The sequence below is a fragment of the Hypanus sabinus genome, chromosome 9 (genome assembly GCF_030144855.1).
Source record: "Hypanus sabinus isolate sHypSab1 chromosome 9, sHypSab1.hap1, whole genome shotgun sequence".
NCBI lineage: Eukaryota > Metazoa > Chordata > Chondrichthyes > Myliobatiformes > Dasyatidae > Hypanus > Hypanus sabinus.
Window position 1 is genome coordinate 56,927,478 of NC_082714.1, and position 13,436 is coordinate 56,940,913.

Consider the following 13,436-nt stretch of genomic DNA (forward strand, 5'->3'; position numbering starts at 1 on the left):
TTCATCAAGTATTCCCTTTTAGGACTACTTCATAGTTACAGCCTTGGGATTTCAGTAAGCAGGCCAGATTGAAACACCGATGCCTTAGACCCCAACGCCAGATTATTCTGCTGCACAATGTACAATATCTAACAATTAAGATCCCAGAGCAATATTGCTGTACCAGAGGGACATCAGAGACTGTTGTGTCCTTTGCATCAGGGAAACATGGCTCACATCTGCCATTTTGGTCACAGTGCTGCAGACCGATGGTTTCAACATTCTCTGCAAAGACAGGATGGCTCAGACTTTTAAAGGTAGAGGAGATGGAATATGTTTTATGATGAGTACATTGTGGTGCACAGATGTGGTGGTTCTGTCTCAGACCTGCTCACCCAAACTGGAACATCTAGTGGTCATTTCAACTGCCAAGGGATTTTTCTGCCACCATCCTGTTAGTGGTGTATATTCCTCCACAGACCAATGTCAGGCAGGCACTGAGGAGCTAAGCAACGTAATCAGCAGTCACAAAACTGTACACCCTGATGCCTTTCCTGTCATTGGGGGGGATTTCAACCAAGCCAGCTTGAAAAAGTCTCTGAGCAACTATCACTGGAGGAACCAGAGAAACCAACACGCATGACAGCCATTATTACACTATCAAGAATTCTTACTGCACCCAACCCACACTTTGGAAAGTCAGATCACCTGGCTATACTTCTACTCCCAGCATATAGGCAGAGACTAAAGACCACACCATCAGTAGAAAAGGCCAAGAAGGTATGGTCAAAGGAGGCAGAGAAGTGCTTACAGGACCACTTTTAAGTTGGTGGACTGGACAACATTCAGGGATTCATCTTGGAATCTGAATGAATAAGCCACAGTTGTCACTAATGTCATCATGTGGATGAGTGTGTGCGTTTGAGAAACTTCCAGACATACCCAAAACAAAAGCCGTGGATGATTCAGGAGATCCATAGGCTGCTGAGTATTAGATTTGTGGCCTTCAAGATGAGTGATCCAGAACTATACAAGAAGTCCAAGTACGACCAATGGAAGACTATTTTAAGAGTGAAAAATCAATTCCAACTGAGGATAAGATACACATCAGCTCTGGCAAAGTTTGTAGGCCTCACCAAGAGACCACAGTTAGTGTGATTTGGGAATAACATCTCCTCCTCACTAACAATCAACACTGATGCAGTTCAAGGATGTGTGCTTAGCTTACTGCTCTACTCTCTTACACCCATGAACATCTGGCTAGACACAGCTCAAACGCTATCTATAAACTTACTGACTACACAACTAATGTTAGCAAAATTTCAGGTGTTCGGGAGAGTGATATATCATCATCTGATTGAATAATTGAATTGCAACAACCACCTTGCACTCAACGTCAGTTTGAGCAAGGAATTGACTGTGGACTTCAGGAATGGGAAGTTGAGGGAACACACATCAGTCGTTATCAAGGGATTAAGTGGAAAGAGTGAGCAGTTTCAAGTTCCTGGCTGTTAACATATCTAAAGCCCAAAATACTGATGCAATTGGAGTCATGACAGCATCTATATTTCATTAGGATTTTAAGGGGACTTGGTATGCCACTAACAACACTTGCAAACTTCTACAGGTGTAGAATGGAGAACACTCTAACTGGTTGCATCGCCATCTGGTATGGAGGGGTCGCTGCTCAGGATTTTAAAAAGCTGCACAAAGTTGTATATTTAATTTTGTCCTTTCCCTTTGATTTTGGAATTGTGTTTTCTCCCTCTGTCAGAATCCCTTTGAATCATCATATCATGCACTCTTCTACTGTCAGTGTATTTGATGTCAGCCTCTTTCCTTCTCGTTAATACCTTCATTCAGCTTAGGTCTTTGTTGATCAATGGAGTCTCATGGGCATTCAGTTTGTTCTTTCCTTTTTAGCAGAATATATTTTATCTGCACTCTGTTAAAAACCATTTAAGGTCTTGTTTGCCATGATTGTCCCTTTTATCTTCTCAGATTCTTTCCACATCCCTTAACCTTCCATTGAGTGGGCAACATAAATGTTAGGATACTTTTCCTTGGCTGCAGACAATGCTTTCTGTTACCAGAAATATAGACATATTTAACCAACACATTTCCTTTTTGATCCCTCTATCCTCTCTCATCTTGGACAGAGTTCTAATTCCCATTCACTTGGTCCTTCTCCCTGGCCTCACAGGTAGAGGATACCTGCAGTACATCCTCTCAATCTCCTATAAATCCTCATTATCTACTTCCCTTACGGTCATACTCTCCCCTACTGAACGTATGCATTCTTCTGATGTCTGTCTGTGTTCTGGATCCAACTACCCAGAAAGTGCAGCTCCCATAAAATCAGAGCATGTCTAACTCAAACTTTAACTCAGTAACTCTGCTCCTGAAACTTATAAGTTGGAGGTATTTCTCACCTTGGGATAATCATGTTGTGCTCTAACTCCCACATACTGCAGTCTAGAATCACAGCATGCCTTGCCATTTCTTATATTATCCTTAGTGAGGTAGATCCTTTATGCAATAATTAGTTACAGTTATATTTAAATACTTTTCCTCCTCCAAGTCTCATATCCTGAAACATATTGCTGGCACTTCACCATCGCTGAGTTTAAATCCTGGGACACCTGTCCCAAGAGCACTCTGGAATCACCTCCCTGGAAGCAGTGACTCACCTCCCCATTCTCAATGGCAATTAGAGATGAGCAATCAATGCTGACCTGGTTCTGTCAAGAATGCCTGCAAGAAAATGAATCTGAAGTTCGTATATGGTGACAGGTAGGTACTTTCATAATAAATGTACTTTTTATTTATTGACATTCAGCAAGGACAGGCCTTTCCGGCCCTTCAAGCTGAGCCGCCCAGCATTACCCCCAGTTTAACCTCCTTCACCTCAGATGGTTGAGGAAGTTTGGTATGGGTCCTCAAATCCTAAGGGCTTTCTAGAGGGGCACTGTACACACTGTCTGTGAGGCAAAAATAAGCACAACAGCATCTCTTCCACCTCAGGCGACTGAAGAAGTTCTGTGTGAGCCCCCAAATCCTCAAGACCTTCTACAGGGGCACCATTGAGAGCATCCTGACTGGCTGTATCACTGCCCCTGGTATGGAAACCGTACTTCCCTCAATTGCAGAACCCTGCAGAGAGTGGTGCGGACAGCCCAGCGCATCTGTAGATGTGAACATCCCACGGTTCAGGACATTTACGGAGACAGGTGCATGATAAGGGCCCAAAGGATTATTGGGACCTGAGTCACCCCAACCACAAACTGTTCCAGCTGCTACCATCTGGGAAATGGTACCGCAGCATAAAAGCCAGGATCAACAGGCTTCTTCCATCAGGCCATCGGACTGATTAATTCATACTGATACAATTGTATTTCTATGCTTTATTGACTGTCCTGTTGTACATACTATTTATTATTAATTACTATAAATTGCACATTGTGCATTCAGACAGAGACATAACAAAGATTTTTACTCCTCATGTATGTGAAGGATGTAAAAAATAAAGTCAATTCAATTCAATTAACCTTGGCCTAATCACAGGACAATTTACAATGACCAATTAATTTGCCAACCAGTAAGTCTCTGGACTGTAGGAGGAAAATGGAGCTTTTGGAGGAAACCGACACCGACATGGGGAGATTGTACAAATTCCTTACAGGTGGAGGTGGGAATTGAACCCGGATCGCTGGTACTGTAAAGCATTGTGCTGACCACTATGCTAACATGCTGTACTTCAAATTTTGAACCTTGTTAGTGATATACAGATCCCAAAAGTGAATAAAGAAATTAATTGAAATAATTTTTGAGTTCATTTTAAACTATTACCCTAGTAGGAGGGAAAAGATCTGTAATACTCACTAAACAATCACAAAAAATAAGTAAATACCTTATAATGGTATCTCAGAGAACTCTCTGCTCATTGAAAGCTCAAATTTCTCTTTCTGCAGGAGCACTACTTGGAACAGGATTCTGTGAACTGAATTCCATGGGACCTGCACTGTGAATCAGCAAATTTTCCTTGTATAAGCCACTGGAAAATTCCAAAGATCTTCTGATTTTTGATGGGTAACTAGTTGCAGCGTTATCCTTATTTGTCTTGTAAATGCCATGAGCAAACAGATTAACACGGAAAGGTTAATCACCATGAGGCCAGTATAAGAATGGTTAGAATCTTCCAAGTGGTGATGCAACCAGTTAGAATGCTCTCCGGGGTAAAACTGTGGAAATTTGCAAGTGTCCTCAAGTTCCCTAAAACTCCAACAGAAAACCAGCCACTGCCATGCCTTCTTTGTAAATGCAACAGTATGTTGGGCCCAGGATAGATCTTCAGAAATATTGACACCCAGGAACTTGAAACTACTCACCCTTTCCACTGCTGATCCCTTGATCTGGACTGGGGTATTGATTCTGGCCATGACCAACCTCTCAAAGCACCATCACAGTAGACATGAGAGGGTGACAGTCGTTGAGGCTGCTCACCTTGCTCCTCCTAGGCAATTGTATGATTCACCCTTTTGAAGCAGGTGAGAAACTCTGAATGCAGCAAGGAAAGAGTGAACACCCCGCCAGCGGACGATGCTGAGGATGTTCTACGAGGCTGTGGTGGCCAGTGCTATCATGTTTGCTGTTGTGTGTTGGGGCAGCAGGCTGAGGGTAGCAGACATCAACAGAATCAACAAACTCATTTGTAAGGCCAGTGATGTTGTGGGGGTGGAACTGGACTCTCTGACGGTGGTGTCTGAAAAGAGGATGCTGTCCAAGTTGCATGCCATCTTGGACAATGTCTCCCATCCACTCTATAATGTACTGGTTAGGCACAGGAGTACATTCAGCCAGAGACTCATGCCACCGAGATGTAGCACTGAGTGTCATAGGAAGTCATTCCTACCTGTGGCCATCAAACTTTACAACTCCTCCCTTGGAGTGTCAGATATCCTGAGCCAATAGGCTGGTCCTGGACTTATTTTTCCACTTGGCATGATTAACTTATTATTATTTAATTATTTATGGTTTTATATTGCTATATTTCTTCACTATTCTTGGTGGTGTGGCTGTCATGAAACCCAATTTCCTTGGGATCAATAAAGTATGTCTGTCTGTCTGTCAGTCTGTCAGTTGGTTAACACAGGATTTCAAAGACCTACCAGATACACCACTAGGGCCCTGACCCTTGCAATGGTTCACCCTTTTGAAAAATGTTTTGACATTGGTTTTTGAAACAGAGATCATGGGGTCAGCAGATGCTGCAGGGATTTGCACAGGTGTAGTTCTATTCTCCCTCTCAAAGCATACATGAAATATGTTGAGCTCATCTGGAAGTGAAACATCACAGACACTTATGATATTAGGTTTTGCCTTGTAGGAAGTAATGGCTTTGCAAACCCTGCCTGAGCTGATGTTCATTCAATTCCATCTCTATCCTCAATTGAAATTCTTTTAATGCTTTTAAAATAGCCTTCCAGAGGTCGTAGCTAGACTTAGTCCTGAATCAGAAGTCTTGAATGCCGTAGGTCTAGCCTTCAGCAGACTATGAATCTCCTGGTTCATCCATGGTTTTTGGCTTGGGTATGTCCGGTATGTCCTCGAATGCACACACTTGTCCACAGAGGTCTTGATGAAGTCGCTAACAGCTGTGGCACATTCATTTAGATTCAAAAATGAACCCCTGAATATTGCCCAGTTTACTAACTCAAAGCAGTCCTGTAACCTACAGAGGAGAGGTTGACACCCTGACACGGTGCTACCAAGATAACAACCTCTCCCTCGGTGTCCAAAAAACAAGGGAGCTGATTGTGGTTTACAGGAGGAACGGAGACAGGCTCACCCTGATCAACATCAATGGCACTGTGGCTGAGAGGGTGAGTAGTTTCAAGTTCCTCTGCATACACATCACCGATGATCACACCGGCTGTGTGACGGAAAAAGCACAACAGTGTTTCTTCCACCTCAGGCGACTGAAGAAGTTCAGTGTGAGCCCCCAAATCCTCAAGACCTTCCACAGGGGCTCCGTTGAGTGCATCCTGACTGGCTGTATCACTGCCCCTGGTACAGGAACTGCACCAATCTTGATCGCTGGGCATCACAGAGAGTGGTACGGACAGCCCAGCACATCTGTGGATGTGAACCTCCCTCCCTTGAGGACATTTATAGCAACAGGTGTGTAAAGAAGGTCTGGAAGATCACTAGGGACACCAGTCACCCCAAACATAACCTGTTTCAGCTGCTTCCGCCTGGCAAACGGTACCACAGCACTAAAGCCAGGACCAACAGGCTACAGGACAGCAGCTTCCAACAAACCATTAGACTTAAATTCGCATGTCTGTACATTGCGATAGAGTGATAACGCAAAGATGTTTACTCCCTCCCTTTGAGGGATGAATGTAAGATTTAAATAAATAAGCGCTCCTCCACCTCCCTTGAATATACCTTCTTGATTCTCCAGTAGTTCTGCAGTCTTTAGTCTCTGGCTATCTGCCGGCAGTAGAAGTACAGCCAGGTGATCAGACATTCCAAAGTGCAGGCATGGAGTGGCACAATAAATGCTCCTCAAGAGAATATAACAGTCGAATGTGTTGGCTCCTCTGGTTCCACAGGTGATATGTTAGTGGCCTGCATGAAATCGCCTGCAATGAAGGCATCAATATGTACTGTTTCGTGATTGCTAATTATGCTGCTCAGCTCCTCCAGTGCCTGCCTGACATTGGCCGAAGGTGAAATGTACATCTAACAGGATGATGGCAGAAAACTTCCTCGGCAGATAAAATAGACATCACTTAATCACTAGACATTTCAGGTCAGGTGAGCAGGGCTGAGACAGAACCGTCATGTCTGACTACCATGATGAGTTGATCAGGAAACATACTCCATCTCCTCTACTTTTAAAAGAGTCAGCTCATCCTGTCCTTGCTGTGAATGGTGAAGCCCTCGTGGTGCCACACTGTGTTCAAAATGTCAGTGGTGAGCCATGTTTCCATGAAGTGAAGTACACAACAGTCCCTGATGTCCCCCCAGTACAGGAATCTTGCTCTGTGAACCTCAGTTATATTTTCCAGAGACTGTACATTCACCAGCAGGATGAATGCAGGGAGTGGAGAGTCTGCCTTTCAATCTTGTCACTTGTAAAATGCCATTTCCTTTTCTCAATTCCTCCATCTCCACCACATCTGGTCACAGCATGAGGCTCTCCTTTCTGGAACATCTGGGTGTTCTCCTTCAAAGAATGTGGTTTCTCTTCCTCTGTCATTGATTCTGGCTGCACCCACATCTCCTCCATTTCCTGGACATCTGTCCTCACCCATCTTCCTGCTGCCTTAATGGGGGACAGAGTTTCTCTTATCCTCACCCACCACTCCACAAGCCTTCGCATCCAGCACATCATTCTCCACAACATCCACCATCTTCAATGGGATCCTAGCACCGTGCATATCTTTACCACACCTCCACCGCAACCCCCACCACTCTCTGCTTTCTGCAAGGATTTCTCTGTTCATTTCTTACAACATCGAACATAGACCAGTGCAGCTGAGAACAGGCCCCTTGACCCACAACGTTGTGCCAAATCAGTTAAATTAGTAAACAAATGGCTAGCTAAACTAATCCCTTCCGCTCACACAATGTCCATATCCTTCCATTTCCCTCACATTTGTGTGGCTATCTTAAAAATCCCTAATGTATCTGCCTCTACCACCTCCCCAGGCAGGGTATTCCAGGCACCCCCAATCTCTGTGTAAGAAACTTGCCCCTCACATCTCCTTTGAAAATACCCCCTCTCATCTTAATTACATGCCCCCTGGTATGAGATATTTCAACTCTGTGAAACAGAAATTGTCTGAATACTCTATCTAAGCCTCACATGCCTGTATCAGATCTCCCCCACCCCACCAGTCTCTGCCGCACAAAGAAAACAACGCAAGCTTGCCCAGCCTTGCGTTATAGCACATATCCCCTCTAATCCACACGACATCTTGGTGACCCTCTTCTGCACCCTTTCTGTGATCTCAACAACCTTCACATAATGGGGCAACCAAAGCTGTACACAATATTCCAGATGCGGACAAAATAGAATTTTATAAAGCTGCAACAAAACTTCCTGACTTTTGAACTCATAAAGGCAAGCCTGTCATATGGTATCTTAACCAGGCTATCAAACTGCGTAGCCACTTTCAGGGAGCTATGGACATGGACCCCAACATCCCTATGCTCATCAACACTGTTAAAGACCTTGCCGTGTACTGTCTCTTTACATTTGATCTACCAAGGTGCAACACTTCACATTTGGTTGGGTTAAACTCTGTCTGCCATTTCTCTGCCCATATCTGCAACTGACCTATATTCCACTGTATTCTGTGCCAGTCTTCTACACTGTCCATAGCACCACCAATCTTTATATCATCTGCTAACACACCCATCTACAGTACATTTTCATCCAGGTCATTTGAATACATCACAAACAGCATCAGTCCTAGTACAGATCCCTGTGGAACACCACTAATCACAGACCTCCAGCTAGAATAGGTCCCTTCAACCACTATTCCCTGTCTTCTATGGTCAGGCCAAATGACCAATTCACCATGGAAATCTTTCATCTTTATCTTCTGGATGTGCCTCCTATGAGGTACATTTTCAAACACATTACTAAAATCCATGTAGACAACATCCATAGTTCTGCCTTCATCAATCATCCCTGTTATTGCATGAAAAAACTCAATCAAGTTAGGATGCCATAGTATCACAAGACTTAGGAGCAAAATTGAACCACTCAGGCCATAAAGTGCACTCTGTCATTCCAACGTGAATTGTTATCCCTCTCGATCCCATTCTCCTGTCTTCTCCACATAATCTTTGACGTCCAGACTAACCAAGAACCCATCAATCTCTGCTTTAAATATATTCAGTGACTTGACCTGCACAGGCATCCGTGGCAATGAATTCCACAGATTCTCTACCCTCTGGCGAAACAAATTCCTCTGATCTGTTCTAAATGGATGTCCTTGTATTCTGAGGCTGTGCCCTCTGGTCCTAGACTCACCCACAATAGGAAACATCCTCTCCACATCCACTCTGTGTAGGCCTTTCAATATTCGATAAGTTTTTATGAGATCCCAACTAATTATTTTAAAATCCAGTTGATACAGGCCCAGAGCTATCAAATGCTCCTCATACATTAACCCCTTCATTGCTGGAATAATTCTCGAGAACCACCTCTGGACCCTCTCCAATAACAGCTCATCTTTTCTCAGATGAGTGGCCCAAAACTTTTGCCAATACTCCATGTGCAGTCTGACATGAGTCTTATAAAGCCTCTGCATCACATCCTTGCTCGTATATTCTAGTCCTCTCTAAATAAATGCTAAAATTCATTTGCCTTACTTAACACTGACTCAACATGTTAGTTGACTTCTGAGGAAATCTGCACAAGGACTCCCAAGTCCATTTGCAGCACTGATTTTTAAGTTTGCACCCTGTTTAGAAAATAGCCGATGCCTTTATTCTTCCTACCAACATGGATGACCATACACTTCCCTACACTATATTACGTCTGCCACATCTTTGCCCATTATGCCAATGTGTACAGTTCTGCAGTCCCTCTGCTCCCTCAACACTACCTATTCCTCCGCCAATCTTTGTATCATCTGCAAACTTGGCCACAAAGCCATCAATTCTGTCATCCAAACCATTGACGTATAACGTGAAAAGAAGCAGTATCATTACTGACCCCTGCTGTAAACCACTTGTCACTGGCAGCCAAGCAAAATAGGCCCCCTTTATTCCCACCCTTAACATTCTGCCAGTTAGCCAATCTTCTATCCATGTTGGTATCCTTCCTGTAATATCACATGCTCTTATCCTGTTAAGCAGCCTCATATGCAGCACCTTGTGAAAAGTCTTCTTAAAATCCAAATACACAACATGCACTGACTCTCCTTTGTTATTTCCTCAAAAGAATTCCAACAGATGTGTCAGGCAAAATTTTCCCTCAAGGAAACCATAATGATTTTGGCCTGCTTTATCATGTGACTCCAAGTACCCCCAAACCTTAATAATGGACTCCAACAATTTTCCAACCACTCAAGCCAGGTTAACTGGCCTAAAATTTCCTTTCTTCTGCCTCACTTCCTTCTTAAAGAGTGGAGTGACATTTGCAATTTTTCAGTCCACTAGAACCATTCTAGAATCTAGTCATTCTTGAAAGGTCATTATTAATGTCTCCACAATCTCCTCAGCCACCTCTTTCACAACCCTGGGGTGTAGTACATCTGGTCCAGGTGACTTATCTATCTTCAGACCTTTCAGTTTCCCAAACACCATCTACTTAGTAATAACAACTACAGTTACTTCTGACACTCTTGAATTTCTGGCATACTGCTAGCGTCTCCCACAGTGAAGAGTGAAGTGAAATACTTACTCCACCATTGATTTGTCCCCCATTTTTCCACTCCAGGGTCATTTTCCAGTGGTCCAATATCCAATCTCACCTCTCTTTTACTCTTTATATTTCTGAAAAAAACTTTTGGAATCCTCTTTGATATTTTTGGCTTGCTTACCTTCATATTTTGTCTTTTTGCTCCTTATGTTTTTTTAATTTGCCTTGTGTTGGTTTTTAAAACTTCCCCAATTTTATAACTACAAAATAATTTTTGTTGTATTATTTGCCCTTACTTTTGCTTTTATACTGTTTTTGACTTCCCTTGTCACCCACAGTTGTCTCATCCTCCTTTCGAATACTTCATCATCTTTGAGATGTTTCTATCCTGCGCCTTCTGAATTGACTCCAGAATCTCCAGCCAATGTTCTGCCATCGTCCCTGCTAACGTTCTCTTCCAATCAACTTTGGCCAGTTTCTCTCTCATGCCTCTGTAACTCCCTTTACTCCACTGTAATACTGATACATCTGACTTTAGCTTCTCCCTCTCAAACTGCAGGGTGAATTCCATCATATTATCATCACTGCTTCCAGAAGGCTCCTTTAGCTTAATCTCTCTAATCAAATCTGGTTCATTACATAACACCCAATCCAGAATTGCCTTTCCCCTAGTGGGCTCAGTCACAAGCTGCTCTAAAAAGCCATCTCATAGACATTCTACAAATTTCCTCTCTTGGGATCCAGCACCAACCTGATTTTCCCAAGCTACCTGCATATTAAAATCCCCTATGATTATCATAAAATTGCCATTATTACATGCCTTTTCTATTTCCCATTGAAATTTATACCCCACATCTTGACTACTGTTGAGGCTCTTTATATAACTCCCAATGAGGTCTTTTTGCTCTTACAGGTTCTCAACTCGACCCACAAGGATTCTATATCTTTTAATTGTATGTCACCTCTTTCTAAGGATTTGATTTCATTTTTTACCACCCATCCCCTCTGCCTGTGTCATACCTGCCAATCTCTGACTCTACTACAAGATTGTCTACTTTATTCTGTGCACTCAAATATAATATCTTCAGTCCTGTGTTCATCACCCTTTTCAATTTTGTCCCCATGTTACACTTCAACTCATCCCCCTGACTACAATTTCACCTTATCAGCTGCCTGTCCTTCCTTACACTGCACACTGCATCTACTTGTGTATCAACTGCCCCATCCTCAGCCCTATCACTCTGGTTCCCACCCTTGCCAACTAGTTTAAACCCTCCCCAACAGCTCTAGCAAACCTGCCCACGAGGATACAGGTCCCCAATGGGTTCCGGTGTAACTCGCCCCTTTTGTACAGGTCGTATCTTCTCCAGGAGATATCCCAATGATCTAGAAATCTGAAACCCTGTCCCATGCACCACTTCCTCAGCCATTCACTCAGGAAATGACTTGCCTCACACCAAGGTATGTTGGCTCTCCCTAATTAGGCCATGCTTATAAATCCTATCCCTGACAATTCTCTCTAGTAACTTCCCTCCCACTGATGTGAAATTTACTGGTACATAGTTTCCAGGATTGTCCCAGGTTCCCTTCTCGAATCATGGAACAACATTAAATACTTGCTAGTCCTAGCATATTAATACATTTAGCACTGATCTCTTTATCCTCCATATGCTTCTCCATGGCAAATACTGATGTAAAGTACTCATTAGGATCTCACCCACACCCTCCGCATCCAAACAAATGTTCAACTGCAACCCCCATCCCGCCCCCCACCTTTACCCTCTTCCTACTTATCCTTTTGCTCTTGATGTAAGTATAGAACGCCTTGGGATTCTCTTCAATACTACTTGCCAAGTACTTTTCACGGCTCTTCCCAGCTTTCATAATTCCCTTCTGGAGTTCTTTTCTGGCTTTTTTATAATCTTTAAGGGCTCTGTTAGATTCTAGCTTTATATACTTTACTTACTTTTCTTTTCTCTCCTTGACTAAACTCATCACCTCCTTTAACATCCAAGGTTCTCTTACCTTGCCATCCTTGCCTGGAACATACCTGTCCTGTACTCTGTGTGGCTGATCTTTAAACACCTTCCACAATTCAGACGCAGACTTGTCCAAAAATAGCTATTCCCAATCCATTCTAGTTCCTGCCTAATGCTTTCAAAATTTGCCCTACTCCAACTTAATACTCACCTGCACAGTTCACACCTATCCTTATCGACAGCTATCTTAAAACTAAAGGAGTTGTGGTCACTGTTGCTGACCGCTCAACCACTGAAAGATTGATCACCTGAGCAGGCTCATTACCCAAAAATGGATCCAATGCAGCCCCTCATCTTGTTGGACTACCTACATATTGATTTAAGAAACCCTGCTGGATACGTCTGATGCTGCTTGACCTGCTGAGTTCCTCCAGCATTTTGTGTATGAAAGTCCCAGTTTATACTAGAGAAATTGAAGTCCCCCATGTCAACAACCCTGTTTCTTTCACACTTTTCCATTATCTGCCTGCATGTCTGTTCCTCTTTGTCCCGGTGGCTATTGGAAGGGTCTGTTGTACAATCCCATCAGAGTGATTTCTTCCTTCCTATTTTTGAGTTCTACCTATAGGGGCTCAGCAGACAAGCTCTCCATTATGTCCCCTCTAAGTGCAGCTGTGATATTGTCCCTGATTAGTAGTCCAACACCTTCCCTTTACCTCCTTCTCTATCTTTTCTAAAACATTGAACCCCCGAGACATTAAGCATCCATTCCTGTCATTCTCTCAACCAAGTCTCTGTAATGGCCACAACACTGTAGTTCCATGTACTGATCCATGCTCCAAGTTCACCAAGTTCATTACCTTTACCCATAATATGCCTAGCATTAAAATATACACACACTTCAAACTATCTGTCCCATCATATCTATTACTTCGCTCCTTTCTGGCTAATACACCTTCCTCTCCCCTGCCCACTTTCTTATTCTGGCCTCTTCCGCCTTTCTTTCCAGTCCTGATGAAGGGTCTCAGTCAAAAAATTTGACTTGTTATTCCTCTCCATTGGCGCTGCCTACTCTGCTGAGTTCCTCCAGC